The sequence below is a fragment of the Rousettus aegyptiacus genome, unplaced genomic scaffold (genome assembly GCF_014176215.1).
Source record: "Rousettus aegyptiacus isolate mRouAeg1 unplaced genomic scaffold, mRouAeg1.p scaffold_m13_p_12, whole genome shotgun sequence".
Lineage (NCBI taxonomy): Eukaryota > Metazoa > Chordata > Mammalia > Chiroptera > Pteropodidae > Rousettus > Rousettus aegyptiacus.
Window position 1 is genome coordinate 32,711,103 of NW_023416287.1, and position 24,956 is coordinate 32,736,058.

Below are 24,956 nucleotides of genomic sequence, written 5' to 3' on the forward strand. Positions count from 1 at the left end.
GTGTGTTTTTGTATTTCCCTACATTATATGATTGCCAAGGCTCCCTATTTAACACTTAGAAATTTTCACCTGGCTTGAATTGATTTATGTACCCAAGAACTTCTCTGGTCTTAGAATGGTCAGTAATGTCATAGTTCTCATAGCTGGAAATACATCATCATCACCATCCTCCCTAATATTTCAAAAGTGGACATTTTATTAATTAAAAGAAAGTTTTGTTTGTTTGTTTGTTTATGCTTACAGCACCTGGTCTTCCTAGGTAGTCTCCCTTCCAAGTACTAACCAGGCCCAACCCTGCTTAGCTCCTGAGATCGGACAGGATCAGAGTGCTCAGGGTAGCATGGCCATAGACTAATTAAAGGAAGTTTTGAAAACCTCCTATGAGTTGTTTTAAGTCCAGTAGTTTGAGTTTACATCTATTGAATGTGTAGCATGATGTGAAAAGGCAAATACTGAGAATAAATTGAATAAGGAAAGAATGGACAAAAGATTTATGGAAATATGTGTAAGAGAATAATAAAAATCCAGCTGAATAATATTTTTACAAGAGCACCTTAAGTTGGTCATAAGAGATTGGAGAGATGGGGCGGTGTAATTAGAGAACTTGTCTAGCTAGAGTAAGGCCAAGACTATGAGGAAAATTGGATTTCATTTGCCACAACCAAGGCTGTATCCTAAATCAAAGTTGTTCAAACTAGAAAGACCTAAGAAAATAATCAAGAGGTAGAGTTTAGAAGCAGGGGCTTAGGCAAAATGTAGAAGGGTAGAGTGGATGAAGACTGGAAACAAAGAGTGTTGCCAGCAGCTAGTTTTCTGTTTCTTTTTTATATATGTAGTGAGCACTGTCTACGTAACAGGTATTGTGCTATGTGCTTCCTGTGCCTTATCTAATTTAATCCTCACAGCAGCTGAGAAGCCAGTACTTTTATTTTTCCCATTTTAGAGATAAGAAACTGAAGCAAATGATTTAAAGTCATTTAGTTAATGAACATTGGGATTTCCTTGACCCCTTTGCTTTTAGTTAGTAGAGAACAGTACCTTTTTCTGACTGATAAGTGTTTCTTTGCAGAAAAAGCAGGAACAAGTGTCTAGATTAAAAAGATTAAAACAGAAAAATCCAAAAATGACAGATGATAAATAGTGAGATGGTCATTCATCCCTCTTAGAATTTTGGAATACCTATGAATTTCAGCCACTAATGCAAAGAAAATTCTGACTGGTGTGACATTGTCCCCTGAAATGTCAGACTGCCATGTGCCGTGATACCAATGGAAGAATATCACAATTATATCCTAATGATTAAAAGCATGAAAAAGAAATTCAGTGGCTCTGAACAGTGTTCATCAGAAGTGTCATCGAGTATCACGAAGGACATGAGAACAGCTAAACCAGGGATACTTTTGAGTGACTAACTCTTTGTAGTATCGGCCTTTGGTTTCCCCTGGATTCATGCCCAGGATGGAGGTCAGCAGTCTGTCGTGAATAAGGAATCTTGTAGGTTTGAAAGGCTCCTAAGAAAAGAGGACCCAGGTTTACTCTTTTTACTTTGCCAAGAGGAAACTATGACAGTGCCTGTGTTTCTATGTGAGGCGGAAATTCTTTCATGAAGCTCTCACAGGCCTGATGGCCAGAGCCATCCTCATGCAACCTCCTCTGCCTTAGAATCTATGACCGGGTAGACCTGAGCAAGGACTGTCATATTGTCCATAAAATGAAATGATTAAGCGAAATTAGTGGTTTTAAAACATTTTGGAGATGCACTTAAAAAAAAAATAAAAACAAAGGCTTCAGATAATACAGAAATATATAAAGGAAAGTAAGTCCCAATTCTCCTCTGATCTGTCCTTCAGTACTCTGCTCCAGAGACTATTGGCACCAGTTTCTTGCATATCTTTCTAGAATTTTTCCATTCAAAGTTATTTATTTATTTTTGTTTGTTTGTTAATTTTTAAATATAAGTACGTATATTCAGAGCTTTCCTCATCTTGTATTCTTTTCACCTGGCAATTTTGGACGTCATTGCATATCAGTGCATGTAGATCTGCATTATCATTTTTAATAGATTTCATCAAATGGCTGTATTCTTTTCTACACATTTAAAACAACTGAAATTTTTATTTAATGAAAAAAAAATTGTAGATTAAACTCCAGAAGTAAAATACATCAAATACCAAATTCTATACTTGATGGGATAATTAGGGAGAAAATCACTGCCTGCTTGGCTCTCCGTCACCTGAGGGGACCTCTCTAACAATGTCCATGAAACCCGTTAGTACTCAGTAGGGCAAAATTTGAAAATACCTACTAGCTCATACCTAGAGCTTCTTCTAGCTCTAGTATCTCATGACTGTGAAAAAACTATCACTTGCCTAGCAAGTGGCATCCAGGTCTTTATCAACAATATCAGGTGGTATTAATATCAGGTAGGACATTCATTTGAACAAAACACACAATGGATCTGGTCCCATTATTCATGGTAAAATGCCTAGATCTAAAATCTGTGAGCACTATTAACAAATGATGTTGAGCATGTGAACTCCTTGCCTCAAAATTAGGTTCTGAAATTTGCAGCCATTGCCAAAGTCTTGGCTTGTAGTTTTACACTGAATTATTGAACTGAATTATTTAATTGTGTCCCAGTGTGCCTTATGAACTAAAAACATTGCCCCAGAGAGGCAACACAACAATATTTCATAAAAAAAAAAAATTATTCCTTCAGGGTTGGAAAGACCTGGTAGTAACCTGAGCCTCTGATCCACTATAGCAAACAGAGACACAGGATACTGAGAAGGACCAGGGGCACACTAAGCTGCTTAAATCAAAAAGAGATAGTAAAGCTTAGGCTGGTAACATGAAGCAGAGTCTCCTTTGAGCTTGGACTAAATTTAGACTCTACGCTTATGAATTGTCGGTACACTGATGAAGGAATAGATATTTAAATCCTATTAATATTAATAATTATAATTGGCTTTGGGCCTAGGTTATAAATTCTTCACTTTTCATGTCAAGAATTTGCATAGCTATAAATAGTGATTATTGTTAGGTAAACAGCCTAGCTCAATTTCAAAATCTGTTCTATTATACACGCATGCACACACACAAACACACACATATTTGTTTGTTTGTTTATTCTCTTATTCATTCATTTACTTTAAAGGAAGCAGCATGTACTAGATATCTGCTGTTTTCATCACCTAGAACCCATTTATTTTCCTACTGATAGAAATATACTGATTTTTCTCCTGGGGAACAACACCCTCTCTTTTACTCTTACTCCATCATTCTTCAGATGAGGTTAGCTTGGGAATGTACATGTGACTTAGGTCCAGCCAATCACCACAACATATACTGGTCATTGTAATTGGTCAAAGATGGAATGTTCCCTAGTCAAAGCCAATAGTGTGCAATATAACTTTCACTGAGACTTTTGAGATAGAAGCTATCTGTCCTTTCCTGCTGTATGTGACCCGGAACAAGAGAGATCTAGAGATCTTGGCCACCATCTTTCTACCACATGGGACTCCAGAATAAACTTGATGTATAAGAAATTCATACCGAAAAAAGTGGGAAGAGATCAGATCCTGCTGACATCTGATTCCAGTCTCCACCCCCAGCCTTTTCAGATATTAGAGTCAATATATCATCTTTTATTTTCTTCAGACAGCTTGAGTTGAGTTTTATGGCACTTGCTTGTGAAAATTCTGATATTTCACTTAAAGAAATTCCAAATTAATTTTACTAGATATCCATCAAAGAGGGAAAATAAAGCAAGCTTTTGGAGAAAGAATGGAATTTCAATATCCAGACAGTCAAATCTAAAAATAGGTGACTGACTCAAGTGTTAGAACTATGACCCTTCGGTTCTACTAAATCCCAACCTCCAGAATAGCAAACCCAAAATCTCTGTTAAAAAAAAAAAAAGAAAAACTTATGATATAGTTTACTTAGCAGTTGTCCATGGTTCACCATGGTTCATGTCCCAGAGACAGTTCGAAGGTCACAGGCAACAAGGAAAGGAAATAGCATTTATTGTGCACCTTCTGTGGGCTAGATATTTTAACATACTTTCATTCATTATATTTAAGAAAAACTTTACATGCCTGTCCTCACTGTTCTAGGCACTATAGGTGCTGAGTGTTCTATAGTGAGAAAAAATGGCCCAGCTCTCAAATAACTTATAGTCTATCACATTCAATAGAATTCTCTGTCATGATATAAATGTCTCTAGCTGCACTGTCCAATGCATTAACCATTAGCTATATGTAGATCTTGCACATGTGAAATACAACTAGTGAAAATTTGATTTTTAAATTATAATTAATTTTAATTTGAATAGCCACATGTGAGCTTTGGCTACTATATTGAAATATGAAGAATTCAAAATCTTTTCTTTTTAAACTTTAATGTGCATATGAATCACTCATAGATTTTATTAAACTACAGATTCGGACTCAGTAAGTGTGGTGTGGGAGTGGAGGCTCTGTGTTCCTAATCACTTTCCTGGTGACGGTGATGTGGTCTATGAACCACACTTTGATTAATGAAGATAAACAACCATCAAAATAAATAATAATATTTATTAAAAATATGGTAAAACCAATAAGGAGAATAGGTAGATCTAAGAGAGAATTGAAATTGAAGGGGCAAGATTTAGAACTAAATATAAATTGAAAGTGAGTCATAAAAGGCCTCAATGGAAAGATTTTCCTGGAGGTGAAACTTGCAGAATGCATATGAGCTAGTCAGGAAAGAGGAGTAAGGGAGAGGCAATCTGATAGGGAGCAGCGCTGGGTATGAAGGCCCTCTAAATCACTCTTGTAAAAGAGTTTCTCTATGAAATAGGCTGGTCAGCAATAATATAGTTATTATTACCTTTAGTTGCCTCTTAGCCATTCTGCCTCTTGACCTCCCTGCCACATTCAAATAGGTGCACAACTTTGTATCCTTATAACTCATTGTACATTTTCCCATCATAATCATTGAGTTGGAATGTCTCTTCTGTCTGTTCCCTACTAAACTGTGAACTCTCAATGTATGCATTTTTATTCTCTGGATTCCCACATGGCATTTCATAAATGTTTGCTGAAGCAATGATAACGAAACCAACAAAGATAATGTTTGTGTTTGTTTTTGAGGTACCTGGGATTAAGGAAGTATACATACTGCATCTAGAAATGTATGCAGTATTTTTCTCCCAAATAGATGAGAAATGGTTTTGGAGCAGAGTCAAGCCATTCATGGCCTCTCCATTACTTTCAGTTTTACAGCAGGGGATTGCTCTGGTTTTGACAAGCATTAATTAATCCATCTCTGGGGAATAATAGGAAATGTAGGCTTATGCTGTCTGCACCAAGGTTTTCAGGGTTATCAGTTATATTGGTTTTAATGTTCTGCCCTACTCTAGATATAAAGCATGCAGCAAAATGCACAGTTGCTTCCTCATTAGCTGCAAACAGTGTATTTCAGATTTGTCAAGCATATATATTTATTTTTACATCCAAGCCTTTTTATTTATCTTCCCTGCAAGTCCCTGAAGTTTTTGTCAATAAATTAGAAATGCACTAACTAGTTCTAAAAAGTATGGCACCCAGGAAATTTTATTGATCTCATAATTTACTGAATCTTTTGGTTAATTACAAGTTCTGTCTAGCTTGGTATGCTTTTCAAGTTAGCTGTGCATCATAAATATGTAACCTCAGTACTCATCCTCCCTACATCTTTGGCAGCCCTGCATGAAGTCAAAGGTGTAATAGCTACAATACCCAGAATCTCTAACATGTTTAATTAAACTATTAATCTGCTTTTATCTTTGACACTAGAAAATAGGAGGCACTGAGTTTTCAGAGTTCTTCAATGCATTTACTTATCATGGATTTTTCCAAGCCCTGTCCTCAACAGTTTAGCAATGGCAACTCTTTTCAGGGCAATTAAAAAAATGTGAATGTTGGAGAAATTACTGTATCAGCTAATAAGAAAGTGTATCATTTACAATGATTCATGCCTTTGTTTTCTGACTAAAGTACTTTATTACAAACAAAGAAGATAGGCTCACTAAGGATTTGAAAATTGTAGATCAATCAGCAGCAGCCTGAAAAGGTCCATTATTTTAAAAGCATGTGGATGATCATTATAACAGGAGTTATCTGTGTTACATCACCCATAAGAACTCACTGAGGACAAGTGTAACCTCTTGTGGCACCAATGACATTTTAAGTGGTTAAGCCTGGTTTTGTGTTCATTATCTCAATGGAGCCTTGAAACTTGAGTCGTCAGAAATATGTATATCTCCAAAGCTTTAATTAGGTTAACAAGATTCTCATGTGTCTATCTCTTTCCTTTACTGTGAATCAACTGGCAGTAATCTACTACATATGTTATGCAATTAAAGAAGCAATTTGCTTCTTTTCATTCTTTTCCTGTGCTCCTATATTACCTCTCCTTTATTAAAGAAATCTGTATTTTGTGTGCCTCTATAAAGACTGTGAAAATATGACACGATTATAATTTTAACAATGACTAAGTGTAATTTGATGCTCATGTAAATATTTATTATAAACCCACTGTGTTTCTAGCAAGTTAGATTACTATCCTAAGCTAAAATTTAAAAATCTGTTTGTTTTTTTTTCCTACTTTGTTAAAGACTATAACCAAAACCAAATCCATTACTGGGTTCGTCATATATTTTGCAAATGCTCATGGGAATTAAATTTAATTTAGATACTCAACATATTTTTCCTCCTACCCTACCTCCAGACAAAGTAATCAGAACCACAATTCTTTTACATTTATGAAGCAATCGAAGCTACATATTTCACTTTTGTATTGTATTTTAAGTTTTTATGCTACATTTGCTGTGAATATTCCATGTATCTTGTTAAATGCGAGCAGCTTCCGTGAAAACAAGTTGTTTCAACTGACATTTTTTGGCTTATGTTCAGCATTTTACAACCTATGCATCAGGGCCATAAGTTTATAATTTAAGACTCCTTAGACCTTCCTTATTCATCATGATTAGATGTTTCTATCTGCTATTGTACTGAATGGAAAATTCTAATATGGAAAAATAATCAGTTTCTAGTTTGGCAACAACAACAACAAAAAATAGTGAAGAAAAGAAGTGAAATGTATTGAGTTTATTTCTTTGGTGGGGTTGCAATCTGAGTCAAACTTTGAATTACCATTGACTATTTTGCACAATATAGAATATACGCTGGTGACTTTGGAACACTTACATCATCTTGATACCTCAGGGTTAAAATTTTTAGTTTGAAAAGACAGTTAATAGCAATTTTTATAAGTAAAATGAATCTTACAAATGCACTTTTATGTGATGTGTGAGTACATCGTTATTAAAGACCAATGTTTTGCTTTGAAGAATATTTTTTCTTTTTGGGCTATTGTAGTAATTAATCTCTTTATAAACGTTTAATTTTTACCCTGCATAAGCAAAACTGCGCAGGCTCTATTTCTTACTGTTGTGAGATAAAAATCCTCTAGAAAATGTAGAGGGCAACCCCAGTGACATTGTCGGAGCCACAGAAATTAATCATCAATGGGGAACTTCAGGCATGGAGAGTGTTGTGTTAGGGGAGTAGCCTGTTGACTTCTGTATGTGCTACCATCACTTATACAGACTCCTCACAAAGCAAGTCTAGCCAGACTATAGGGAAGCCTGGGTATTGTGCCTGCCTGTCCATTTCAGGGCCTTTGGTGGTAGCTGCTACTACTAGGAATAGAGAAGAGGACGCTGGACATTCTGTGATTGGCCAGGACCCCAGTCTCCCATGGTGCTTTTAGCCCTACAGTCAGAAAAGCATTCTTAAGAAAAGGATTGGAACTTACAGTATTAATTAAGCATTAGAGATTTCGTTTTACCTTTAAAAATGTATGTGTCAACTTATTACTCAAAGCTATGTTATTAATCTATATTCTACCTGAGAGTGATTATGTAACTTGCCTCAGATTACACAAGCAGTAATTAGGGCTGGAATTTGAAACTAAATGAGCCTATCAACCAAAGCCCATGCTTAGTTCACTATTTAATGATCCTAACCATGGTGGAGAAATACCTTTCATCATTATCAGACCATCCATTATGAATCTAATAGCTTGGGAGCTAGAAAGTTACATAGGGCAGCATGGGAGTGGAGTGGGATGGTGGTTTGCTAGGAATCTGGCAATACAAAATAAATGAAGAAAACAACAAAACAAAGCTCTGATGTAGGGTTTGCCAATTTTGCTCTGGTACAAAAATTCCCACCATGGCCAATTCTAAGTTCCAAAATGAGGTCACTAAAAGAGAAGTGGAGAAGAGTTACACAGAATCTGTTCTCATAAACTGGTGCTCACACATTACTGAGTGGGAGAGCACACATATGGCCAAAGGAAAGAAGGGTAATGGGGTGGTTAGAGAAGAAATGCAAGTCTGAGAGGGGCATATCGATAAATGACAACTGAGGACTTTAACTGCCTATCCCTTACTGTGGTAGTCAGTTACTTTGGAAGCTCTCAATGAACCTTACCTATAAGGATTCATGTCTTGTGTGGTCCCCTCCCCTTGGACTTGGCTTATGAATTGCTTTCACCAAGAGAACGCAGCAGAAGTGATGCCGCACAGGTTCTGAAGCTCAGTTTTAAGAAAGTCTGACAGCTTCTGCTTTTGTACTCTCAGAGCCCTGAGCTGCCCTTTAAGAAACTTAGCTATCCTGCTCCAAAAGACCATGTGAAAAGGCCACATGGAAGGGTAGCTCAGAGAAGCAGGGTCCTTGACAACACATGGAGGAAAACTGAGGAACTCACCCAACGAAGAATAAAAACTGGGGCCCCAGACTTATCACCCATGGAGAGCCATTCTAACTGAGCACCACACTTATGAGTTAAAAGACTACTTTGAGTCTTCTGGGTATATGTTGTCAGAACTCCTGACCTACATCATTGTGAGAAAATAAAATTTATTTTAAGCTACTAAGTTTTGGAGTAATTTACTAAGTAGCTATAGACAACTGAAAAAATTATTTTCTAGCAGTGGAATAATTTTACTTTTACTTACCTATGATGCTTTATGGTCAGGATAGGAAGGGAAGCCCTATCCCTAAAGTTACCAATGTGCCATGGAAAGCCAGTGGGTATCCTTCAGCTCACAAGTGCCCAGCTCAGTGGTCCTAGTTGCTTCATCCTGGTCTCATACAACGAATGTAAGAGGCAATTGTGGTTGGTAGCTTTTACACTTTGACATCGCCATCTCTCTTTGTGGTGACAGTTTTTCCAGTTGACAAAAAGGAAAGATGAAATGTAGAGAGAATAAAACAAATCTCAAATCTGTAAGCTCAAGATTTCTTTTGAATGTAATTCTTTTTGTGTTGACAGTTTGGTGAGGTTTTGCTGATGCTTCTTTTTACTCTCATCAACTAAATAAGTAATGATGACAAAGAAAGAAAGAAAGGGATTATCCTGCCAGGATACCCAGCCTCTATCATGACTTGATGGAATATTGTGAAAGCATAAAATCAAGAGAAAAACAAAGTTGTTTGTTGTCTATCCACTGAATTAAAATATTATATAATCTTGATTAGCAAGTAGCTGTGACCTGACACCCTGGAGTTAACCATTGTGAATCTGGAAATAAAGAAACATCCAAAGGTGTGAAGCTTTCTATATGCCTCTAATGCAAAACAAAACAAAACAAAACAAGACAAAACAAAACCAAAAACCAAACCAAAACAAAACAAAAACAAAAAACAAAAAAACAAAACAAAACACAAACAGTATCTGGTTTTAATTGTTTCATCAGAGGTTTTCTTAATGCCAGCAAGATGTTGATATGTTTTTTATGAGATTAATGCAAACAGATAATAGGATTAAAATGACTATGTAGCTGGAATGATGACATCATAACAACAGACCATATTGCCAATTTAAGAGCAGTAAAAAAGCTGAAAATTAGGCAGAGATATTAATTTTATTACAGACAAGAAAACAACTTAGAAGGATACTGTTTTTGCCTTTGGTAAAATTTTTATTTTCACTAAAACTCATCACATTATATCTTCCAAGGTTCCCCACAGGTGCATATACATTCTGCTGTCCAATTTTATAAGAAAGACAAGTAGCAAATGCAGGTTGCTATCTCAGTTAGGTATAGTTCAATATCATGTTTTAAGATGCTTCTGACTCTTTGGGAAAAGAGTGAAATTATGGCCACTGTAGTCTGATTTGAGGACTAAGGAATTTGGACATTATTTCGTACCTAGCCTTTGGTGGTTTCCTTGTTCATTTTTATCATTCACCAGGTGATAGCTGTGGTGGCCATCCTTCTGAATAGCACTTCTAAAAGTCTTGGTAATTTTGGCTCATAGTCTTTACAGAATTGCAATAAAATGAATTTTATAGAGGTTGTCAATTCCGTGGGAATATGTATTTCATAAAGTATAGCCACTGATGGGACTAAGTACTGAGTCTTTGAAGCATTTCCAAGTAAAAGGTGAGTTTTAGTTGTGTACTGCAGGGTGGATCAGGTGGTCCAGGGAAAAAGAAAAACTAAATTCTGAGGTATAATAAAGAAAAGCAAAAAAAGATGGAACCTAAATTTTAAACATTTTTTCTTGTATTTTAGAATTTAACTGGAAAGTTCTTTAGACTTTAGTTGAACAAAGTAGGAAGACAAAGTAAAATCACACTATAATGCTAAGGTTAGTTTTATAGAACAGAAGCAGCTTGTAGGGAAATACTAATTTGTCAGAAATTCCACAGAGATTGTAAGAATGATTAGATTTGATACAAGGCACTAACTAATATAGCAAGGATTAGTGGGTTGTACAAGAATTACAGCCATTGTCAAAATGCAAATTTTTCAAAAGGAAACTTGTAAACTTACTAAAGTTCCATGATTATTGTTGTTGTTGTTATTTATTATTGAAATCAATCAGTGAATTCTTTTTAACTCCACAGAAGGCTCTGTTGTCCATATAAGTGGAATTTTACCAAACAACAGATTTAAAATGTTATTTTCTTATCATATTTGACTATCAAAAGCATGACCTTATAACTCTTTTGTTTGTGTTAAAGCATCTATGGTTAATGGTTTTCTGCTTCTGTTATCATGGTAGGCTTTAAAAAGAGATCACTCTCTGAAAATAAGTACCTTGTTGCTAAAGTAGGGTTTAACTTAACTGTCTTTTCCTGCCATCCTAACACGGGAAATAATTTACATTCGTTGTCTTTTAGAAACTGTAAGTCATGTTTTCCCTGCTATGCTATCATGCCCTGGTAGCAATCCATTAAATATTTCCTACTAAAAATGACCCCAGGAGATAGTAATTAACCTACTCTTGAGTGTAGTAATAGAATCCAAGATTAATGAACATTTTCTTCAAATATTTTAAGTAATGGCATGAAACTGAACGGCCATGCATTGCTTGTCTTAGAAAAACAGACAGAATACGTTAGAAGATCATGAATAAATGAACACTTTCATTTATGAGTTTTATATAGAAATCATTGAGTTCCTCTGCTTGAGGTGCAGCCCACATGGTAGTTAATCTTCGTGTGGCACTTACTGTATAATGCAGCACCTCTTTGGGCAATCTTTGTATGAAAATATAGCACTTAAGCTCCTTTCCTCCACAAAGCAATGCAAGAACGAATTATTCAATCTTTTTTTTATATAACATGCTGGAAATTATTCAGAAATAACAAAGATGGTAATTTCCATTTAATGTCTTTTTCTTAGTTTATTGAAAAATATGAAATATTTTCAAACCAGTATAAAATCATTTGAAAATTAAAGAACCCTATATGGTTTAAATTTCTGTCTCAACATCACCCACTATCTGTGTGCTGCTGAGCAAGTCATTCATTCTTTTTCATTTGTTATCATGATTTTAGTCATTAAAATGAAAATATTAATTCAGTTATCTCCAGGGTAACTTCCATTTTAAACTATCCTTCTCCCTGTTTTGATCCCTTTCCTCCTTCTTATTACCATCTACTTTATCCTTTCCTGTTGTATTCTAATGACCCCTTATTTTAAGCTCCAAAGAATTATGGTGCATCCCAGATTGCCTTGTAATTTCTTCCTATATACGAGAGCTGTCTCTCAGTCATATGCCATTGCTCACCCTGTAAAGGAGCTTGAATGACAGGGGCCAGCTGTGTCCTGAGAAAAGCTTAGACCCAGTGACAGTCAATAGTAAGACATAGACTAAATTAGAGCAAAATGCCATTTCTGAAGAAAATTTCCCAGAGGTTCTTTCAAATGGTGAAGGAGATGTTTTATGATTAGAGGAAAATAGCACTGCCAACTTGAAGTGAGCATACTAGAATGGCTACCACAATCATGTGTGAAAATTGTTTAGTGCAAGTGCCACCTTCTTATAAATCACAGAGTATGTTCATTTAAAATAAACATTCATTCTGAGTTTTGACTCATATTTGGCTTAGTAAAAGACCAACCCAGCAAGTTTAACAGTTTAATTAAGTATTTTTAAGGACTTTTCAAATTGAAAAATTGTCGATAGGAAATTTCCCTCTGAGCTCTAGATAGTATCTATGGACTGTAAATTTTCCTGTCCATATTGCAAGTGGGAAAAATATGCTCTGCCAGGACACACCAGTATGCTGTTGAAAAAACTTTTTTAAATGAAGATGTGGCCATTATTTTGTATCTCGAAATAAGATAAAAAATTGAACACACATTTTTGTATAAATGTCAGGCCATTCATAGCAGCATTATTTTGGCACAAAAGGATGAATGTTATCCACTTTGGGTGAAAGGGGAGGAAATTGCTCAAATCATGTGGGACACTAGTTCATAAGCTATATGAAATATTTAACAAAACGAACTCCAGAATTTAATTTATGCAATTCCCTCAAGAAAAATAGATATTTAAAAAAGTAAATCATAATGAGTAATGCTGTTATTATTATTCTCACTGGTGGTGGTATAAGGAACATTAATAAAACAGTCTCTGTGATATGTGAGTTCTAATATATAACTATAAAAATATATAAATATTCTACATAGAGTGAAATCCCATATTTACAAAATGGAATCCATGTGATTAGTAGCCATCTTGAACATTGAGAAAAAGAGTCTCTAATTAAGCATTCTCCATGAACATTTGGATTTTCTGGTACTTAAAGGAGGGGATAAGTTGGGGAGGAGTAGTATTAGCCTGTTTTTCATATCTTTTATTTGTGTGCCACCAAAGCTTCAGAAGACATAAATAGGTGGCAGTAACCTTTTCTGGTGGACCAAGAGATAAACACAAATATTTGAAAGGAAGCACATCAGGATAGTACAGAAAGCCTAAAAGAATTCAGAGGTTATTGAGAGCTGAGATGAGAAGGGCTTCAGGGAATTACCCCTAAGAATATGGATTGAATCTAGAGTAGGGAGAAGATCCATCTGTTATCACACCCCAACCACCAGCTCTGCAACTGCACTGAATTATTTACTTTCCCTAGTGAAACTTCTAACCTCCTGACTTTCACTTGGAACCCTCTTTGCCTTCCATTTTTGCCTTGGCAATGGCTGCAATCATAGTTCTCATTCATGTTGAGACTTTCTTCAGGAAGATTACTGGGATTTTTCGAAGCTCTCTGCTACTTTGGGTTAATTGCTCTTTTTTTAAGCTGCCAAGAAATCTATATGCATGATCCTCATCAAAGCATTTGCCCCTTAATATTGAAATTGACTGTTTAGGTCTTGATTTCTTCCAATCGACTGTAGCTTCTCCATGGTCCAGAGATGTGTTTTATTTACCACTTTATCCATTACTCTTTGCGTAGTTCCTGACACATGTTAGTTATTAATAAACATCTGTTTATTGAAGAAGGGAGGAAGGATGGAAGGAAGGATGGAAGGATGGATGATGAAAGGAAGGAAGGAAAGAAGGAAGGCAGGAAGGAAGGAAAGAAGGGGGCATGATCTGTATGAAAGAAGTCACAGAGATGGGTACAATGAGTTGGCCCAATGAGAAGACTGATGGGACTAAACTTTAATGCTGATGTCATTTTTTCCTAAATGTGCAAGATGACATAAATCTTTTCAGTGGATTATGGATTGGGACCTTTTATCTCTTTGAATAGAGATTGAAAACGGGATAAATACAATATGTTTGCCAGTGATAATTTGTTAGATGCCTGTATGAGAAAGAATTTGGGGATTTCACAGTTCAAATGGACTTAGCATGTGTCAACACAAAACAAATTTTAGAATTATATAAGAGATTAAAAATCACTTCAGAAAAGCTAAGATTCATTGGGGGAGGGGATTGACAGTAAAATGACATTATTGCAACAAATAAAGTTCTTTTAAACAGGCTTAATATATCTGTCTACATGGTCTCCACTCTATGTAAAGCAATATGTGGGCCAGCTGAAAATAGAATAAGTAGTTGTAAGAGGCTTTCAACCAAAAGTTATAATCATTAGTTAAAATGCTTGAAATTTTAATTGCAAATGTATTTGCAAACATATATGCATATATATGTATATAGACAAACATGTGTAACTGGTTGCTAAGGCCTACATGCAAATGATAATGTTTTACCCTGAAAATAAAATGTAAAGCATACAAGTCTCTCTGAACTCAGTTTCACAATGGGTCTTAGACAGCTAACATGGGGGGAAAGATGTTTATATGACTAATCATTGAGAATAACACTCAAATCTTTATATAATGCTTAAGAATTTTTTTTTTTATAATTGGATGTTGTAATAATTTAGTTCAATTTAACATATTTTCCAAGTCTACTTTCTATACTAGGCACTGAAAATATGATGGTGGATAAGATATGATCTTTTTCATCCATGAACTCAAATTGCACAGGAAGAATATATTGGAGGCAATCTGCCAGCGCTAAGAATCCTATGCTCTGAACATGCCAGATTATTTACTTTCCCAGAACATCTCAAAGCATGTTCACTTATCCTTGATTTTGCTCATGTGTTTATACACTTAGACTTTTGAGACTTAAAACCTCTATCTCTGTAATTACTCTCTCTATGCAGAATGTCAAAAGCCAATTTAGAAATTCAAGGAAGTATTTCTGTTCTACTTACTATAACTGCCATGACCATTCCTTAAGGCCACGGTCCCTATGACAAATTTAGTTTTAACAGAAAAAAAGAATTATTGGGAAGGAAAATAATTTGGATTAATAGCAAAATATTTCTCTGCTGCATGGCCATGTGAACCATCGCCATTGGCATAAGAAATCTAAGAAGTATAACAAGTGCAAAAACAGGACAGAAGTATTCATAGAAATATTAATATTTGAGATAGGTTTTGAAGGAGCAATCTGATATTGGCAGACAGGGACAATAGGGAGGGAACACATGAGCAATATTCAGGATCGGTGAACATGCTTCAAGATGTGAAGGTCTTGAATGACCTCTATTCCTCCAAATATAAGTTGGAAAAATCATCTAAAGTATGAGAGAAAATGATACACATAATTATGATACACTTAATTTTGATGCACAAATTTTCTAAAAGTGAATTTTACCCACATTTACTCAAATAAATTGTCTCTTCTTTCTCAGTGGGTTCTATGTCATATGACTGTGGAGAAGAGCATGCATTTCAATTTTAAAAAGATATAAAATAAATATTTTACTATTAAAATAGGAAAAATATAAGGAGATATCTTAGTGGTTAATAATGCTTTTTGCTAAGCAAGTAATACCAGTCACTAACATTTATCACACATTGTAGTGCTATGGGTAGCAAGTATTTATTGTGCATTTAACACATGCTAGTTAATCATTGTTCTTGATACTAGGGGGCCATTGCTCAACAGGACAGATTAGGCTCTGCCTTTGAACCTTAGCTTTTAGAGCACAGAGTCACATAATAAACTTAGACAAAGGAAAATAAATTAGATAGCAGATTTTGATGAGCTCTGTAAAATATATGTAATAAGTATATATATAAAAAAGAACAATACAGAACAATAAGAGAACTTTCTTAGACAGGGTACTCTCTCAGAGAAGGTGAGATTTAAAGTGCAAACTAAAGATGAACAAGGAGTTGGCCCTTTGAAGAATCAGGGGAAAGCATTCCAAGCAGAGGGAACATCTAGTAAAATTTCCTTTAGTTTGGAATAGCTCTGGTTATTCAAGAAACTAAGTGGAAGCCGGTGTGGCTAGATGAGTAAGGCTGGGAGCCTTCTGGACCACGCTGGACAGACAGGCAGCAAGCAGAGTCTGCAGGGTCTTAGGTGGAAGTGTGGCTGACAGAAAGGACACACTGCTTCCCATGAGCAGATTCTCCAAAAGTGGAACATTTTAATGATTGGTGACTGCAATGAAAAGGTGCTAAAGGAAGCCCTGTGAGATTTACAGTATCAACAACATAGGTCAGACCATGGGTCCAGCACAGGACAGAGTCCTCTTTGGTAAGCAGTTCTGTACTGTCCAAGGGTGGAGGATTTCCCACACTCCTTCTATTTACCATTACTTCCTGCAGCATCACCACCATAACAAAGCTTTGAGAAATAGCTAGAGCTTGGCCTGCAGACCATAGAAAGGAATGTTTCTGATTCTGAGCACAATGGAAAACCACAGAACAATTTTAAGCACAAGAATTCCTGGGCAGATATACATTTTTAAAAGATCTTTGTATCTACCGTGTGAATAGTTTAGGGGTAGGAAGAAAGTATATAAGCAGGACATTTAGTTAGGTGGCTATTGCAGTAGTGCAAGTGAGGAAAATGGTTGGTGGCACTAGAACATTGACGGTAGATATGTAACACAGTAGATATATTTTATAAGTAGCACAGACAGCTTTTGTCATTAATTTGATGTAAAGAGGGGCAGAAGGAAGGGAGGAGTCAAGGATGATTCCTAGGTGTTTGACTATAGGAACAGAATATACTGTGGTAGTGGAGTTTACTGATATAGATGAGGAAGAAATAGAATGAAGTTCCATTTTGTCCATGCCAGGTATGGGATATTCTAAGATTGCTAGGCAGAGCCAAGTTGGCATATAGATATAGGGGGCTGGTCCTGCCATAATGTTAAGGGTGTGGTTCTAGGCAAAGATATGCTAAGGGCCAACTTCTGCTTCTGTAATCTGCTTGCTTGTCTGATGTTAACCAGGATATGGTTCTAGGCTTTATAAACTGCCTCTTTTGGGAGCTCAGGACTGATTCTCTGACCCTGAGTGGTGAAGTCAGTTTCCAGCCAGCTAATAAAGGCTCATAATTCATCTTAATTGGCCCCGTGGGTCTTAGATTTGAACACGCCACAACAATAAGGATCTTAATGCCTAGAGACAGATTGGAGTGGAAGACTCCATTGGAAGATGTCAGCATAGGGGTAGTATTTAAAGCCATGGGCTGCGGCACTCGGGAATATTTTTAGCAACAATGATTCATGATGTTTTTTAACCCATTATACAGGGCTCTTTCTCCTGTATAATTCCTCCACACGTTGGCAGAAGGTCATGTGCACTATAAATGAAATGAGTGTAGTCTTTACCTTCTAGGAGTTCACAATCTAAAACAGGCCCTGATATGACCAAGTGAGATTTCATTTCTCCTCTTGTCCCTGAGGCTTTGTGATTCATCCTAGGATTAGTATTTAGGGACTTTTATATTCATTATCTCGTTTATCTTATTTTCCTTGCAAGAATCCTCAAAGTGGGAAGGTCCTGTACAATCTATTGTTTGAGCAACTCTTTCAGCAGACATTCTTCTTTCTATTTTTAGCAGATGAGAATGTTGTCCTCAAAAGATCAACTAAGCAACGTCTCAGCCAAAGTCACAAAACCAGTGAGTGAGACTGGCAGCAGGAAGATGTTTCTAACTCCAAGGATTTAGAGGGTCTAGTTTGAATGGAACCTTTCTGGATGTATCAATATGTCCAAAGAGACAGCAGCAATCAATGGCAAAGCTCAGGAGTCTGTCAGAATTGGGTCAAATCTCTGCTCTCCACTTGCTAACTGGGTCACCTTGAAAGTAATTTAGCCTTCATAGCCTTGATTTCTTATTCTGTGGAATGAGGATGCTAATATCTACAATTTAGATTATTTGTAAATCCATACATCCATTTATTTATCCAACCTTCCACTAACCAGTTTATTCATCCATCCACCAAACATCTAACTGCTATGTGCCAGGCACCATTTTAGGCATTGAGAATGCATATATACAGAAAATAAAACTGGTGCCCTCTGGGACCTGCATTCCTTGGGGGAAGCAGTCAGTGAGCAATTAACAAATCAATATATACTAGAATGTGAGACGAGAGGTGTGGAGAAAGTATAGCCATGTTGAGGATCATGAGAAGTCAGGGAAGGCTTCTCTGAGCAGGGACCTGGACAAGAATCAAATGAGATAATGAACAAAATGTCTTTAATATGGTGCTTGATACCACTGCAAACCTGGAAAAAGGAGAGTCAAAAAGCTGACATGGGTGGTGCCCAGGATCTCATGTTCATTACCCAGCCTAGAGAAAGCATCAGCTTTTAGAGTTATTTTCATTCCACTGGCTAAGTTATAAAAGAGTCTCTGGATGCTTTAGCTGATGTCATGGACATGTGGTGAATCTAATTGTTGTTTCTCTGAATCTGTGCTTACTAAGCATCTTCTAATCATGATTTTACTGCTCATGAAAATCTGCCCACCTGGAGAGAATATTCTGATCATATAGATCTGATCAAGTACTCAGCTTCAGTTAATAGCTATTTCTCATTATACATTGATACAGAGGCACACTCATTATGATTTGATTCCCCATGTGACTTGGCCACATGGAGTGAATACACTGATCACATGGACTTTGATATTCTTGTTCCTGTGACAACTCATGCTCATTATAAGTTGAGCAACTGGCATTCTGTTTGAATACATTCACCTTCTGAACATAGGTTATGTTAGTATGTGGCACACAGTAGGCACTGGATGAACTTTTACCGATTAATGGATTGAGATTTCTCCCAGACCCATTGCAAGATCAGACTTTCAAGGGTAAATTCACCCATTCATCATTCAGGGGATGATGAATGCTACTCTGCAGGGCCTCCCAGGGTATGGCCTACTTATTTCCCAGACTTCTACCTGCTGCCACTATGTGGACTGAGCAGAGGGACTGGTTTTTATACAACAGTGGCTTTGAACTCCTGCTTCAAACCTATTCCAGGGTTTAGAGGGAGTATTAGAAAGTCAAATGGAGTGACAGGAGGGCGATAACTCTGCTCCTCCATTCCAGGTAAGTCCAGCTGCCAGTAAATTCAAGAGCAGGAGTCTCAAATCTAGTTATATTTCTGGGAGCAATGTTTTCCCTCAACTTCAGAGTCCTGAAAGGGCAGAAGTGAGGGGGCCAAGAGCAGGGATGGGGTGATAGAACCCACTTGGCTTCTATTTTTGTGAGGCAGTTCAGGGCCTTTAATCATAATGATAATAGCAATATGGTTAACTTATGAGTCAACAGTCACTGCATTTCATATTTGATACCTATTGATTCCCTTAAGTTTACCTACCCTGAAATCCATTGTGTATGTCAGCTGGAAACCTCTCTTCCCTTTGATTTTTAGAAATTTATTTAATGAAGGTTTCTGGCTTTTTGGCTAAACAAACAAAATGCATGAACCTGTTGGTTTCTCTGTGATTTCCAGCCTAGTAATTTCTGATCTCCCTAAGCTCTATACCAAGAGATGTCATCTTGTATTCTGTTAGGTGTGTAGCAGTATCTTGCTTTTGCCACTGGCTCATTCATTTCTCCTGTGGCCCAGTTTATGTCCTGAGAAAAGTACTCGATGGTTGGCAGCTGATGGAGATTTACATTCCTCAACTTTCCTGCCTCACTCCCTTCCCACACTCACTGCCAGCTATTCAATCCGTGAGGCTGAGCTGAACCTAGAAACTTCAGTTACACCCAGTCATTAATAAGTTGAGGAAATTGAATAAATATAATTGAGCCTCCATTGTTAAAAATGAGACACCATCATTCTTTCTTACCAGGTCACGTTGCCACTCTTTTTTTTCTTAAATGTTTGGCATCTCCAGAAAGCCCAAATATGTGAGGCATATTTATTATATAAAATGAGATTTTTGGAGGGTGGGGAGGCAAATTAACCATAGTAGGCCTCAAATTCTTTTTCTATGGAAAAAAAAAGTGGCAGCTAGATTAGAGTAGTAGTTTTCAATGTCTTTGAGGTGGTGGAGTGCCTGCAAGCCATGGTATGTTTACCTTGAAATATTAGCACCCAAAGCTAGACTTGAAATTGCCAAACACATCATTCTGTGGCATACAAAATACTATTTTATGTATGATTCTAATAGAGGCACTGTAGAAACATTGATATGTAAATTTCTAAAAACAAATGCTACATCTTAAATTTATTTGCCAAATATGTCTTTAGCTATGAGTTTAGTCTTCCACATAGAAACCAGACACTAAACTGTTAAAAAAAAAAAAGCTTCCTATTGTTTGAAAAAAAAAAAAAACAATTTAAGTAGAAATGTATAGATTTATGCTAAAAGAATTGGCCGTACAGAAGTACTCTCTCTCACAGTATTCCTCTTTACTTTATATGCAAGTTATTGGTTATACTGTAGGATTTAACTCTTATAGCACTAAAAGGCAACTGTTTAGGAAAGAGGTAGAAAAAGGAATGTATGTAAGGCAATATTTCTTTTAGGTACAATAAGTAAAATAATGTTTTAGGAAGACCAGATAAAAATTACCCAAGGCTAGCTTGATTCTCACTGAATAAAAACGATGGACTAAATACTGAGTTCCTGCCTGTGAATCTAATAATCATTGCTTGATCACCATGTTGCTCATCTCTGGGGTAGTTATTTTTGTACTGGCCATGATACTCATCTGGGTATTCTTCCTGATAACTGTTATCACTAATTTCAGACCCATTTTTTCCTCTTCCTTGGCTTCCATTGTGAATGACAGGTTCTGTTAGAGCAGCACAGTATTTGGGATCACATTTTTGATGCTCAAGCCCATACACACACATCCCTTTCTTGGAAGCGACCTCGTTGGGACCCATCTGTAGATAAATGTTGAGTTGTCCATTGAGTTTAAGGTTAGCTTCTAATCATAGATGTCTCTCTTTGCATGTGGAACTAAGATTCCTGCCTGGCTAGCTCCTTTTTTGGTGCCAGCTCCTTTGTCGGTTTGCATTTTGGGATCTAAAGATGCCTCCTAGTCCTATAGGCTGTCTGTCATACTTGCCTGGCTGGCGCATTTGTTGGTTCCCATCTGTAAACCAATTACACTTTGACCAGCTTTTAATTTTCCTTCATCAAAATGTCTTGTTTGTTTTTCTGCATATTCAACTCTAATGTCAATGTTTGTATGTAAGCCTTTTGTTTTAACCAAACCTGCTAGAGCTACCAGTGTGGTCTGAACCTGTATCATGTCTCCACTCTCAAAAAGATCATTTGCTTCAAGTATGTCATGTGGCTTCATATCATATGCCTGAATAGCTTTAATATCATTGCCAATATTCTCCAACTGAAACCAGTTTAACGAGGACTCAACCTTCTCTGAGCCTGGCTGTAGCTTGTTTGGAAGTTTGCAGAGGGTTATGCCATCTTAATTTTAACTTTTAGCTGCAAGTTGGTGCCCATGCTCATTCCTGTCACTTCTATTCAGCTGCGAAGATCTGCCTGATTATCATACTTGGAAGTGACCTTATTCTAGACCTCAGCTGAGAGCCCATAGGAAGGGCCCTTGCTGAAGTGGGTCATGCCCCTAGACGACAGAAGGGTGCGGGCAGTGCCTCAGAGGCTCGATTTGATTGGGTCCTGCAGAGCCTCTGTCGGCCCGAGTCACATACTCACTGTCCCTACCTCCACCTGCAGGCTTTTGAGGATTGGCCTACCAGCCCGACCAATGGAGGGTTGCCTGCTCCCTCCTGCAGGCACAGGGCCGTGAGCTCCTTCCCGGCAGCGACAATAGATTGTTTCACTTCATGTATTCTTTGAGGAAAAATTTTGGGAGCGGCTTTTTTGGGTGGTTTTTGCTCAGAGTCTTTCATGAGATTACAGTTAAGATATTGATCTGGATTACAATCATCTGAAGGTTTAGCCAAATCTACAGAATCAGCCTATAGTAAATGGCTTGTTATACAGTTGGCAAATTCGTGCTGGTCGTTGACTGTAGGCCTCAGTTCCTTACCACATAGGTCTTTCTTTCTCATGCCGTGGAGGCTAGCTTCTCATAGAGCAAGAACACCAAGAAAGCAAGGCATAAACCATGATGTTTTTTTAAGATGTAGCCTCAGAAGTCACACTCTGTCATTTCTGCATCATTCTGTTGGTTGCATGGGTAAGATCTAATCAAAGTAGGAAAGAATAATGCAGGAGTATGATTGTCAGGGGGTGAGACTCATTGGAGGCCATTTTAAAACTGGAATAACATAGTTTCAACTCTCTTCTACTCTAGGAAGGGAATTAGCCTTTATCATTCTCTCCCAATCTTTAATGTTCTGATTTTTGTTTGTTTGTTTTCATTTTCTGAATAAGTCATCTCTAAATACTCATCTTGGTCCCATCTTCCCTGCGACATCTTCTCTGAATCCTTTCGCCTAACCAAATTGCATCTTCCTTTGTTCTCCTGTGGCCTCATTATTCTTGTTAACATTTTAGCAGTTTCATATAGGAAATGATTCATATTTACAGATGAAATATTCCAAAGAGCTCAGCTCTTTCCAAATAAGGAATTCTTTACTATTACTACAAAAACCTGTGTGAGGCATTGGAAAAAATACACCCTTAATTAGATGTTGATATTACATAATGTTTTATGAGTAATATTGATATGGTGTATTTGATATACCTAAGAGACCAATGTGTACCAAAGCAGTACTACTCAAACTTAAATAGCCATGAATGATATAGGAATCCAGTTAAATGTCGACTGAGGATTCAGCAGGCATAGGGCAAGGTGTAAGAGTCTGCCTTTCTAACAAGCTCCCAGATGATTCCGATGCTACTGGTCCATGGAACACAATGAGTAGCAAGGTACTAGAATAAGGGCATAAAATAGAATATGATTTTAACATAGCTTGAAAAAAAGTAGTGAAGGCAATCGTTGTTGTGTTCAGTTGCGACTGTAACTACAATTGTCAAGGCATAAATATTCAAAATCATAAATCACCCAAATATTTCTTTATTGTTTTGTTATGCTATCCATTATCTTTATATATACATATATGGCTTACCTTCTCCAGTCTTGATTATAGGTTCTTTTTGATTGAGTGCATTCATGTCATCCACAGAATTGAAGCATAGTTCCTTTTCCTAAGTAGATACTCAATAAATGTCTACTGCTTGATTGCTCTACTACTGATTTTCAGCCAGCCCTTTATTAATACTCATCAGTACTTTGCAAGATTTTTTCTTCCTAAAATATTTTAGTTTTCGGTGTAGGCATCTCCAAATGCCTTTCCACTATAAATATGAATTTATTTGTTTTGCTTACAATTCCTTATAATACATAATACAATTCCTTATAATAAAATGTTAACTAGTAGGTCTAAATACCCACTAAATTAAATTAATGTGATTAAATTAATATGATCGAATTAGTAAAAAGTGGCATGATCAAATTAATGGAAAAAATTCTGGTGCAAGGTTATACCCCAAACCAATTAAATCAGAATCTTCAAGAGTGGGCCCAGGTAAAGCTTTTTCAAGCTTTCTGGGTAATTCCAACATGAAGCAAATTTGAGGACCACTAGTTTAATTCATATCCTTCTATGTTTTAAAATAGAATGATTACATTTTTATTTCTGTGCCTCAAAGCTTATTTTTTAGAATATGTAAAATATCATTGAAGACCAATTTAGAACAATTTTTACTTCTTTTTCTTGCTTACAGGATGTAATTGAATCAATTTATGAATAGTATTGATAAACTATAATAATCTTTGTAATTATAGAGCAATCTAACTTTTTAAAAATGAATACGGTGTCTTAATCAGACAGAACTTGATATAAGTTGTACCTTTTGTTTTTAAGAAAACATATCAAATCATTTTGCCAAATTATTCTAGGCATTTTAAAATCTGACATTTTGCAAATAGTTTGTATCTTCTAATCAGAGTCGGTCTCACTTCTAAATAGAACATTGTTAAATGCTTGCCATATAAACGTTAGCATCAAAAAAAGATCTATCATTTAGGAGTATTTATTCAGAGGAGAATAATGTCAATTATTTTCTTACTCAATGTCAGAAACTGCCAAAGGTGATATAAAGCACTGTAGTATAGTTACTAGAGTTAGAATACCTGGCATCTCCTTGAAGCACTGCCTCTTACTAGCTGTGTGACCCTTGGCAAGTCTCTTAATTTCTGCTGGTCTTCAGTATTTCATTTGTAAAATGAAGGAGTTGAAGTGAAGGCACATAAAATTTATACAGCTGAAAAAAGGTAAGGTGAGATGGCAATGTGCTTTGAGTGCTTCTACATCGGGGACCATGTGAAGTGATTTAAAATAGTTATCATGACTCAAAAATTTGGAGATTCTAAAGGAGAATTTTCAGGTTGGCAGACACAAAACTCACTAGGTTATTAAATTAAGCCCATGAAAAATCAGGTAACATAGAAAAAAGACATTGATTGCTTTGATTCTGATTCTCTCATAGAAAGGGAATTTTACATGCCACTAATCCCAACCACAGATGAGGAAACCGAAGCCCGGAAAGCTCAAGTGACTTACCATTATTGAACCATTTGTTCAGTTTAATAATATAATTTGTTCTTTGACTAAGAGCTTTATCATCATTATAATTCCTCATATTATTCTGCACAGAGGAGCAGGTGGAACTAACATTTATATTCATGTTAATTCAGAATTTCTGAAGCTAGCATCTCAGCAAGATTTTTACAAGTGGCCTATCTTGTGATACATGTATCCTGATGTTACAAATCCAGATCGACGCACTAAGGGTTGCTCTCATTGGTACCATCTGATTTAGATACCTTCAGGG

General features: G+C 36.5%; 1 protein-coding gene and 2 pseudogenes across 3 annotated transcripts in view; 1 reads left to right on the forward strand and 2 right to left on the reverse strand.

Annotated features, from left to right (window-relative positions):
* Positions 1 to 24,956, forward strand: part of MACROD2 (mono-ADP ribosylhydrolase 2) — a 1,752,897-nt gene that overhangs the window by 1,441,496 nt on the left and 286,445 nt on the right. The window lies entirely within an intron of this gene.
* LOC118610414 lies at positions 235 to 352 on the reverse strand (annotated as a pseudogene).
* Positions 20,499 to 21,713, reverse strand: LOC118609932 (annotated as a pseudogene).